The 12,500-nt window shown below is 37.2% G+C and overlaps 1 long non-coding RNA gene across 1 annotated transcript in view; it reads left to right on the top strand.

The window, feature by feature from the left end:
• Positions 1 to 12,500, top strand: part of LOC137629477 (uncharacterized) — a 281,705-nt gene that overhangs the window by 8,844 nt on the left and 260,361 nt on the right. Inside the window, exon 2 of the long non-coding RNA XR_011041519.1 lies at positions 11,694 to 11,903. This is a non-coding gene — a long non-coding RNA (uncharacterized lncRNA). The remainder of the gene's footprint in view (positions 1 to 11,693; positions 11,904 to 12,500) is intronic.

Raw genomic sequence — 12,500 nt, 5'->3', positions numbered from 1 at the left:
TGTTTACTACATCCGCTGAAAGTCTATTCCAAGTATTTGCTATTTTGTATGTAAAGAAAATGCCACATTGAGTGGTGTTGTATCTTTTCAATTCTAGTTTGTATCCGTTACCTCTGCACGGAGTTGTGCCAAGTTTGAATAGATTGTTGTAATCTACATTTGTTATTCCTTTAAGAATTTCGAATGCCTCTATCAACTGTCCCCTAAGTCGTCGAGTTTGTTGATCAAATAAGTTCAAACATTCTAACCTCCATCTATATCCAAATTGCCTTAGTGTTGGAACTAGTTTGTTGACCTTAGCTTGTACTGCTTCCAGTCTATCTATATCCTTCTGAATACTTGGAGCCCAGAATTAGACTCCGTATTCTAGATGGGGTCTTACTAGTGATGTGTACAGCTGTAGTACAGTGTTTTTTATTATTTTGTCTCTTAATGAAGCCGTATTAGTTTCTGTGCTTTATTTTCAGCTTTTATTCTTTGTTCGGTGAACTTCAAATCCTTGCTGATAGTGATACCAAGATCTTCCCCCTGGTCAAACACTTTTTTTTTCTTTACCTGAAGTTAGACATACAGGTCTAGTTGCCAGGTTCTTCTTTTGGCCCCTTCTTGTAGATTGGAGGAACATTCTCTCTCTCTCTCTCTCTCTCTCTCTCTCTCTCTCTCTCTCTCTCTCCTCTCTCTCTCTCTCTCTCTCTCTCTATATATATATATATATATATATATATATATATAGAGAGAGAGAGAGAGAGAGAGAGAGAGAGAGAGAGAGAGAGAGAGAGAGAGAGGGGGGGGGGAGATATTCAAACAACTTGTAAGACAAAGAAATAGACATGGGCAGGATATATGATGAGAATGACAGACAATAGATGGACATTAGGAATAACGGAATGGGTCCCTAGAGATTGTAAAAGAAGCAGACGAAGGAAGAGAGGACGATGAATCGAGGAATTAAGGAAGTTAGCGGGTGTGAACTGTCATAGATAGACCATAAACAGACGTAAGTGGCGGGACATGTCTGAGGCCTTTGTTCTGCAGTGGACTACTAGCGGCTGATGGTGATAATGAAGAACTTACGTCAATCTCACCTCTATGACTCACTTCTGGTGTCGATTCATCCTAGTCCTTAATAATGGCATATGCGCTATAACTTAATTTTCACTGTGGCCTGTTATAAACACTAAAGTTCTAGGTTAACGCAGCAGTTTTCATTTGGTGATGATGTAAAGAAAATTAATTGGAGAAATAAAATGATAATGAGAAGAATAGCTCATCCAATTTATATATATATATATATATATATATATATATATATATACTGTATATATATATATATATATATATATATATATATATATATATACTGTATATATATATATATATATATATATATATATATATATATATATATATATATATATATATGAAATATAGCAGACAAACCGCACTAGCATGACCACAAATTACATTGGGATTTTTCATTTTATTCATTTCTTGCAGATTTCCTAATCTTTGCTAAGTCTTTTGCGGTCTTAAGTAGTCGTAAAATTCCTTGGAGGGAATTTTGACCAATGATAGAGAATGAACCGACAAATCTCGGTAAAGTGTCTCTCTTGGATTAGAGTTCTCTTGCTTGAGGGTACACTCAGGCATACTATTCTATCTTATTTCTCTTCCTTTTTTTTATTTTTATTTTTTATTTTTTGAAGTTTTTATAGTTTATATATGAATGTTCTAATTTAATGTTTTTACTGTTCTTAAAATATTTTATTTTGATTGTTTGTTAGTTTTCTAGTTTATTTATTTCCTTGTTTCCTTTCCTCACAGGGTTATTTTTTCTGTTGGAGCCCTTGGGCTTACAGCATTCTGCTTTTCCAACTAGAGTTATAGCTTAGCTTGTTATAATAATACATACATACATACATACATACATACATATACCAAGGCACTTCCCCCAATTTTGGGGGGTAGCCGTCATCAACAAAAGAAACAAAACCAAAAAGGGGACCTCTACTCTCTACGTTCCTCCAGCCTAAACAGGGACTCAACCGAGTTCAGCTGGTACTGCTAGGGTGCCACAGCCCACCCTCCCACATTTCCACCACAGATGAAGCTTCATAATGCTGAATCCCCTACTGCTGCTACCTCAGCGGTCATCTAAGGCATCGGAGGCAGCAGCAGGGCCTACCGGAACTGCGTCACAATCGCTCGCCATTCATTTCTATTTCTAGCACGCTCTCTTGCCTCTCTCACATCTATCCTCCTATCACCCAGAGCTTTCTTTACTCCATCCATCCACCCAAACCTTGGCCTTCCTCTTGTACTTCTCCCATCAACTCTTGCATTCATCACCTTCTTTAGCAGACAGCCATTTTCCATTCTCTCAACATGGCCAAACCACCTCAACACATTCATATCCACTCTAGCTGCTAACTCATTCCTTACACCCGTTCTCACTCTCACCACTTCGTTCCTAACCCTATTTACTCGAGATACACCAGCCATACTCCTTAGACACTTCATCTCAAAATACATTCAATTTCTGTCTCTCCGTCACTTTCATTCCCCACAACTCCGATCCATACATCACAGTTGGTACAATCACTTTCTCATATAGAACTCTTTTTACATTCATGCCCAACCCTCTATTTTTTACTACTCCCTTAACTGCCCCCAACACATTGCAACCTACATTCACTCTCTGACGTACATCTGCTTCCACTCCACCATTTGCTGCAACAACAGACCCCAAGTACTTAAACTGATCCACTTCCTCAAGTAATAATAATAATAATGATAATAATAATAATAATAATAAGAATAATAATAATAATAAACAGATAGAATATAGAAAACTGGAGAGAAAGTGATGTAGATAACGCTGTATGATTTATGTTAGATCAATGGAAATCAGAATGGCAAGCTATATAAACTTGTAACTCAAACAGGCTGGTGAAAGTGTTCGGGCAACATATCCACTGGGAAGTAGAAAATAAGTGTAGTAGAAAATTTGCGTTTAATTAGCGAGTTAAAGAATTTATATTGACAGAAGCAACAAATATAGATTACTGCTTTTATCAATTAAGGAAGGGGTTTCATAACTTTCGTTGGATGGACTTTGTCATAAAAAGTATCTTGCTTTTTTAATTCTTATTAGAACGAAGCTGTTAATGTCTAGCCATGGAAATGAGTATAAATTTTGTGTTATAGTCCTTGCTGGCTTCAGTATGAGGCCTTAAACTGTTGCAGTTAACACACACACGCACACACATTTGCAACATGTTTGAACGTTGGAAGTTCCTATGATTTATCTAGCAAATTATTATTATTATTATTATTATTATTATTATTATTACTACTACTACTACTACTACTACTACTACTACTACTTACGAAGCTATAACCCTAGTTGGAAAAGCAGGATGCTATAAGCAAGATTATTCCAAAATCTGGTCACAGCTGGAATAAAGCGTCTAGAATACTTATTGCCGAGTCTCATGATGGAGAAGGCAAGTCTTCGAAAATGACTGGATGTTGAAAAAGATAGAGACAATTGATAGATCGATAATCGTATAGGCGTATGTGTGTATATATAAACATGCCCACGTTAACAGGCGAAAATATGAGTAGATATAGAGATGAAAACGTGCTTTTTAAAATGTGCCCCGTGTAGCCTTATATCTGTGCGAGTCTGCGTATCAATTTACAGAAGACTCAATTTATTATTATTATTATTATTATTATTATTATTATTATTATTACTAGCTAAGTTACAACCCTAGTTGGAAAAGTAAGATGCTATAAGCCCAAGGGCTCCAACAGGGAAAAATAGCCCAGTGAGGAAAGGAAATAAGGAAATAAATAAATGATGAGAATAAATTAACAATATATCATTCTAAAAACAGTAACAGCGTCAAAACAGGTATGTCATATATAAACAATAAAAAGACTCGTGTCAGCCTGGTCAACATAAAAACATTTGCACCAACTTTGAACTTTTGAAGTTCTACTGATTCAACTACCCGATTAGAAAGATCATTCCACAACTTGGTAACAGCTGGAATAAAACTTCTAGAATACTGTGTAGTATTGAGCCTCATGATGGAGAAGGCCTGGCTATTAGAATTAACTGCCTTCCTAGTATTACGAACAGGATAGAATTGTCCAGGGAGATCTGAATGTAAAGGATGGTCAGAGTTATGAAAAATCTTATGCAACATGCACAATGAACTAATTGAACGACGATGCCAAAGATTAATATCTAGATCCGGAATAAGAAATTTAATAGACCGTAAGTTTCTTTCCAACAAATTAAGATGAAAATCAGCAGCTGAACACCTGACAGGAGAACAATACCCAAAACAAGGTAGAATGAAAGAATTAAAACACTTCTTCAGAATAGATTGATCACCGAAAATCTTGTAAGACTTTCTCAATAAGCCAATTTTTTGTGCAATTGAAGAAGACACAGACCTAATGTGTTTCTCAAAAGTAAAGTTACTGTCGAGAATCACACCCTAAAATTTTAAAAGTCATACAAATTTAAAGAAACATTATCAATTCTGAGATCCAGATGTTGAGGAGCCACCGTCCTTGACCTACTTACAAGCATACTTTGAGTTTTGTTAGGATTCAACTTCATACCCCATAATTTGCACCATGCACTAATTTTAGCTTAATCTCTATTAAGGGATTCACCAACCCCAGATCTACATTTAGGGGATGGAATTGATGCAAAGAGAGTAGCATCATCTGCATATACAACAAGCTTGTTTTCTAGGCCAAACCACATGTCGTGTGTATATAGTATGGAAAGTAATGGGCCAAGAACACTACCCTGTGGAACACCGGATATCACATTCCTATACTCACTATGGTGCCCATCAACAACAACTCTTTGAGATCTATTACTTAAAAAATCAATAATAATGCTAAGAAACGACCCACCCACTCCCAACTGTTTGAGTTTGAAAACAAAGGCCTCATGATTAACACGGTCAAAGGCAGCACTAAAATCAAGGCCAATCATACGAACTTCCCGACCACAATCAAGGGATTTCTGTACAGCATTGGAGATTGTAAGAAGGGCATGACATGCTCCAAGGCCTTTACGAAAACCAAATTGCAAACTAGGGAGTAGGTGATTACCTTCAGCAAACCTATTAAGACGTTTTGCCAGAAGACGTTCAAAAACTTTAGATAATATGGGAGTTATGGAAATTGGGCGGTAATCAGTTGGACTTGAGCTACCACAAACACATTTACATAGAAGAGTAAGATTACCAATTCTCCAACAAGTGCTAAAAGCTCCTCTTCTTGCTAACTTGCACAAAATAACAGATAACTTTGGAGCTAAGAAATCTGCAGTCTTTATAAAAAACAAAGCAAAAATACCATTTAGGTCTACACCTCCATAAGCATCAAGGTCCATCAACAGAGCTTTAATCTCACGAGATCTAAAAGCTAAACTAGTTAGTTTGGCCTCAGGAAAACAATAATGAGGAAGTTCAAGTTTTTCATTACTCTGTTTACTGTCAAAAACATCAGCCAAAAGGGTTGCCTTTTCCTTTGGACAGTGAGTGACTGAGCCATCTGGTTTAAGTAAAGGAGGAACTGTTGTATCTACACCAAAGAGTGCAGATTTAAGGGTAGACCACCATTTATGTTCCTGAGTTGTACCAGAAAGGATTTCTTTTATGGTTAAATTGTATTCCTTTTCAGTTGAGGCATAAACTCTCTGAGCAAAAGCTTGAAGCTGAGTATAGTTGTTCCAAGTCAAATCTGATCTGTTACCCTTCCAAAGGTGATAGGCCTCCTGCTTCTCCAAATTAGCACGTCTACAATCATCATTGAAACACGGTTTGTCCCTCACTCGGTACCTTAGCACACGAGAAGGGATACGCCTATCAATTATGTTGACTAGATTCAAAGGGACAACAGGATCTACACTACTATATAAGCGACCAATTCAAGCACTAAAGATCGTGCAAAGTTGTAAAGGTTTAAAGGCCGCTCATGAATGTTAGAGGCAAGGGACAGGGACATTGTCCTGTCGAGCAGGACAATGCCCTAGATACTGACCGTATGATCAGCGCTCAAGCCCCCTCTCCACCAAAACTAGGACCAATGGAGGCCCAGGCCATAGCTGGTGCTTACTCTGCAGATAGACCTATAGGCCTCTCCAAACCCCCCATCCTTAGCTCACAAGGATGGCGAGGTTGCAGATACCCAAGAGACTAACGAGTTTGGGTGGAACTCGAACCCCAGTGAAATCTGAGACCCATCTCGTTTGTAAGCGAGGATTTTTAAATGGTTTTATGTTGGTCTAAACACCTACACTGTCACCTTCAACCGATCTAGTAACATCTATGAATGATGAGCTGCAAATTCCTGTTCTTAAGATATTTTATTTTAATTGTTCATTACTTCTCTTGTTTGTTTATTTCCCTGTTTCCTTTCCTTACTGGGCTATTTTTCCCCTTTGGAACTCTTGGGCTTATAGCATCATGCTTTTCCAACTAGGGTTGTAGCTTGGGTAATAATAATAATAATAATAATAATAATAATAATAATAATAATAATAATAATAATGCGGTTCACCATAAAATCCAGTGATCAATTGAGAATTGTGGCTAACATTAAAAGTCTTGGGAGACGAAATTGGTCTTAGTAAAGCTCAGCAATATAGATGTGAAATATGACCGATATACGAAAATTTAATGTTCGGATGTAAATATTCTTCTAAAATAATGAACATTTTGAGTTGTTTATGGAAATGATGAGTAGTAACCAGTTGCTTATGGAAACATAAAGGATTTGGTACATAATTAGTTACTGTGCATCAAATCACATACACTGAAACACGAATTCATGTCCGTTGTGGTGCTGTGAGTCAGCATTTCGCCTGAAGTAACATATTCTCTCTCTCTCTCTCTCTCTCTCTCTCTCTCTCTCTCTCTCTCTCTCTCTCTCTCTCTCTCTATCGGAGCACTTGGTGATTATCAGTTTTTCATGCTTATTTCCCATTTCCTATCATCACAGGCCAACTATTTGAATAACAAGCAAACTAATTTGCTTTCATAAAGAAGGCATCGCGAGAGAGCCAGAGATAGTCAAAACTGCTGTGTGACTTTTCGACTTTAAGCACCGGGAAATGGAAAAAAAAAAGGAGTTTCCCTTTAACGGGGTTGGATGAAGAGCGGCGATGCGCTTTAAGCCATTACGGAAACAGAGTCACCGTCCTCTTTATGTCTTCAACCTTTCACTTCCGCTACATCTTGCATTGCTACTTTTGCTGTATGTAATTAGGCCGGCAAGTACTGTAGCGGTCATCCCCCGTTGTCGTCGTCTTCTTCCCGGAATGATTCGTTAGTTTGGGTGTAATTTTTTTCATTTAACAATGGCAGAAAAAAACCATAATCTCAAAGGCAGAATATTGAAAATTTTGATGAAGCCTGAGTGGAGTCAAGATTATTAATCTTGTGTTTTTTTTATGGTAAAAATGTTGGTTGCTTTTGTTTCATCATCATCATCATCTATGTCTATTAACGAAAATAGCCTCTTAATAGATTTCTCCAGTCGTCTCTATCTTGAGTTTTTAAATCAATACTTCTCCACTCATCATCTCATAATTCATGCTTCATAATCCGCAGCCATATAGGCCTGGGTCTTCCAGCTCTTATAGTGCCTTGCGGAACCCATTTGAAAGTTTGGTGAACTAATCTCTCTTGGGGAGTGCGAAGAGCATAACATGACCAAACCATCTCCAACCACCTCTCACCATGATCTCATCCACATTTAGCACTTGAGTAATCTCTTATCTCTTCTCTTGTATTAACAAAAATCACTAACCTACATAAAAGCTATTTCTGGAAATAGACAAAAGTTTTTTTAGGTTAGTGATTTTTATTAATAGCAGATCTGTTAAGTGGAAATTCTCTGGGTTACTGTTGTAGCTTTCAATGTCCTCTAGTGTTTCCGGTGACATCCTTCATCCTGTACATTCTAGTAGATTCTAATTATTATTATTATTATTATTATTATTATTATTATTATTTTTTTTTTTTATTATTATTAGCTAAGCTACTACCCTAGTTCGAAAAGCAAAATGCTATAAGACCAAGGTCTCCAATAAGGAAAAATAGCCCAGTGAGGAAAGGAAATAAGGAAATAAATAAACGATATAAGTAATGAAAAATTGAAATGAATTATTTTAAAATCAGTAACATTAAAACAGGTATATATTTCATATATAAACTATAAAAAGACATCAGCCTGTCCAACATAAAAACATTTACCGCAAGTTTGAATTAACAATAGCCTGTTCTAGACTAAAAAAAAAACTCGGAATATTAATAACTCGGCTGGGTTACTTTTGAAATAAGCTGACGTCACAATTACCAAGGTTAGAGATAATGAATATCCGTATTTCGTGATCAAAGTCAATTGATTGACAGGTTATGCAAACTACAGTCACAAATTCAAAGGTCATAGACTTGTGTTGCCAAGTCACTTTTTTACCACCGCCAGCGAAGTTGGGAACAGGTTATGTTTCTGCCCCTGTTTGTCTATTTGTTCGTTTGTGTGTTTGTGAACAACTCCCTGTTCACAATTTTACTCAAAGAGTAGTGAAACTTTCAGGGATTGATTGTTACGTTGAAACGGAGAAGTGATTAGATTTTTAAAGTCGAAGTTCAAGGTCAAGCAAAAGGACACCGTATTCAACCCTAAGGCCAGCTGGTTTCGAGAAATAAGCTGCCGTGACGGAGATCTGCACTCTCAGAGTGCCTTTTCTAGTTATTGTAATAATTTCACAACCACTCAGCTGACGTACAGACACGGAATTTATCCCGTCTTTCCCAAGATTCCAGCTTTTATTTCTGCATTACAATTTCCTAATTTACTGTGTAAACGCCCCTTTGAACCGCAAGCCCTTTAAAGGCTTTAAAGGCCGCTCATGAATGGCAGAGGCAAGGGACAGTGACATTGTCACTATCAAGCAGAACAATGCTCTAGAGACTGACCATATTACATATGATCAGCGCCCAACCCTCCTCTCCACCCAAGCTAGGACCAAAGAGGGCCAGGCAATGGCTGCTGAGGACTCAACAGATTGACCTATAGGCTCCCCCAAACGCCCCATCCTTAGTTTATAAGGATGGTCAAGTTGTAAAGACCAATTTAACTAACGAGTTTGGTCGGGACTCGAACCCCAGTCTGGCAATCACCAGGCGAGGATGCTATCACCAGGCCACCTCAACCTTTTTCAATCAAATGATGGAGAGGCTTTTACATTAAAATTGGTAGCGCCATAGCCTCTGTACCATGGTCTTCCACTGTTTTGGGTTAGAGTTCTCTTGCTTGAGGGTACACTCGGGCACACACTTCTATCTGTTTCTTTGCTCGGTTATTTTCCTTGTTGTAGCCCTTGGGTGTATAGTATCTTGCTTCTCCAACTATGTTTGTAGCTTAGCTGCCAACAATAATAATAATAATAATAATAATAATTATTATTATTATTATTAGAAATTAAGAATAAGAATAATTACTAAGAATAATAATATTTGCTAATAATAATTACTAGGAATAAGAATCAAAATAACAATAAGAACGATGATAAACCTTTCCCCTCTAGCTATGGAACCCTCACCATGATATTGCAAGAAAAAGGACCTTTTTCCGAAACTTGTAAAAAAGCAGGCAGAAGTATTCAGGGTCATCTTTAGAGTTTAAGAAAATTTAATTCAGTTATGGTAGAAATCCTTTCAAGCCTGAGAATGTTGATATTGCGATAATTACATTTTTGTAGTAAACACCAAATCGTGAGCTCGAAAATTCTTGAACCGCGATGTTTATTAATTTAAAGGCCGCTCATAAATGGCAGGGGCAAGGGACAGTGACATTGCCCTCGAGACTGACCATATATTATGATCAGCGCCCAACCCCCTCTCCACCCAAGCTAGGACCAAGGAGTGCCAGGCAATGGCTGCTGATGACTCTGCTGATAGACATATTGAAGATGTGCTTGACTTTTTTTCTATCATTCGCAATAATTCTTTTAGATTACGACGAAAGAAATCAATAAGATATGGACGGCTGAGGTTGAATGCTTGTCAGTTCTAATAAAAAACGTTGGTAATATTTAATTATTCATCGAAAAAAACTATTCACACTATACAAAAACATATTCTTAAGAGTGTTGTGCAATAAATTATTAACCAGAAAGACATATAATGCCACCAAGTATTTTATTTCTGACACAACATTCGGAGTAAATTAAGGAGGCGATCGTTATTTCGCATTTTTTTTTTCTTTTAAGATTTTGATCCGTATTTTCCAAAAACACCTTGAGTATTTCGGTGTCCTCTTTATTATTACCGCAAACCTATTGTATATTTTAAAGGTTTAAAGTCTTGCTCATGAATGGCAGAAGCAAGGGACAGTGATATTGCCCTAGCAAGCAGGACAATGCCCTAGAGACTGACCATATACACACAAGATCAGCGCCCAAACCCTCTCTCCACCCAACCTAGGACCAGGGAGGGTCAGTCAATGGCTGCTGATGGCTCAGCAGGTAGATCCATAGTCTCCCCCAAACCCTCTATCCTTAGCTCATAAGGATGGTGAGGTTGAAGACACTAAAGGAACTATCAAGTTTTAGCGGGACTCGAACCCCAGTCTGGCGATCACTAGCCAGGGACGTATCCAATATACCACCAAAACCATAAAGGAACAAAAGGGGCATTTGCCATTAATATTCAAATGCGCAAATATTGAGTTGTGGTGAGAAATTTAGGTTAAGGGTTAGAAAAGAGGCAGCCTACCAGCTGAGAGAGAGAGAGAGAGAGAGAGAGAGAGAGAGAGAGAGAGAGAGAGAGAGAGAGAGAGGTTAGGAATGAGGTTGAGGTTGAGGAGCGAATAGAAAAGATTTGAGGCACGAGGAGTCTATAGAAAAATATGTTTTATTATTATTATTATTATTATTATTATTATTATTATTATTCTTACAAGCAATGCTTTAACCCTAGTTGGAAATGCAAGATGCTATAAGCCCAAGGGCTCCAACGGGGAAAAATAGCCGAGTGAGGAAAGGAAACAAGTAAATAGATAAACTACCAAAGAAATAATGAACGATAGAAATATATTTTAAGAACAGTAACAACATTCAAACTATAAAAACTTAAAAAAAATTACTTCATGATTAAACAAAAGCTCTTCTAGGAGAAGGACATTCCAAAATAAAACAATTGTTCTTTAAGTCTTGAGTAGTGTCATAGCCTCTGTTCCATAGTCTTCCTTTGTCTTTGGTTAGAGTTCTCATGCTTGAGGGTATACTCAGGCACACAATTCTATCTGTTTCCATATTTCCTTTCCTAACTGTGCTATTTTTCCCTGTTGGATCCCTTGGGCTTATAGCATCCTGTTTTTCCAACCAGGATTGTAGCTTATCCACTACTACTACTACTACTACTACTACTACTACTACTACTACTTATAATAATAATAATAATAATAATAATAATAATAATAATAATAATAGAAGAAGAAGATACTCGTGTGTTCAATTAAGAATGAAATACTACTCTCAAGAAACAAATATTTGTTTATCTTTAATATTAGTGATAATAGTAATAGCAACGATAAAATACAAGTAACTGTTATAACAGTTCGTGTTCTTCCCATTCATCTATTTCCAGATTGACTCCAGCATAAGTTTCCACATGAACGACTGGCACCATCTGCTGTGACTCTTGTTTTATCAGCTGTTGCGGTGGCACACATCAACCCAGAGAGAAAGAGAGAGAGAAAGAGAGCACTAACACACACAGAACATCTTGTGTTACAGAAGGCTCTTTGAAGAAGTATAAAGATGGGTCATGAAGAAAAAGAGAACGGAAATCTCAAAGGTCAGTTTAATTCCTAAATACCCAGTAGAAGTAGACGTCTTTGAGTCATACTTAGTTTGATGGGAGTGGTGTTGTTCTTGCGTTGCGTGAGGGCCTTCCTAGGCAGATGAAAATTGACGTGTGGCGTCAATGTTAATTACAAAATTGAAAATTAATTCTCCATCATCATCACAGATGGTTTTAATGTTTTCTTTCAGATTCCACATTTTTATTTAATTCATATGATAAGGCTTCGTAACAACTCATTACTTCCGCCAACGAAGTTGGAAAGAGGTTATGTTTTCGCCTCTTTGTGTGTGTGTGTGTGTGTGTGTGTGTGTGAACCGCTTCCTGACCACAATTATAATCGTAGAATAATACAACCTGCAGGGATTAACTGATCTGTAAAAATCTGGAAATTATCAAATTTTGGAAGGTCAAATGTCAAGGTCAGGGTCAAGCAAAATGCCAATTCACGTAATCTGCCATAAGTTTGGACATCGTTGTCACAGAGACTACAGACTTGGTTCATATTTGAGTGTATGAAAATTCACGCTAATTAATGCATGTTAAGGTCAAAGGTCAAGGTCAAGCAAAAGGTCGAGAAGTAAGCTGCCG

This window comes from Palaemon carinicauda, chromosome 37 (genome assembly GCF_036898095.1).
Source record: "Palaemon carinicauda isolate YSFRI2023 chromosome 37, ASM3689809v2, whole genome shotgun sequence".
Lineage (NCBI taxonomy): Eukaryota > Metazoa > Arthropoda > Malacostraca > Decapoda > Palaemonidae > Palaemon > Palaemon carinicauda.
Note: the sequence above shows the minus strand (reverse complement) of the source record. Positions and strands in the feature narration are given on the sequence as shown.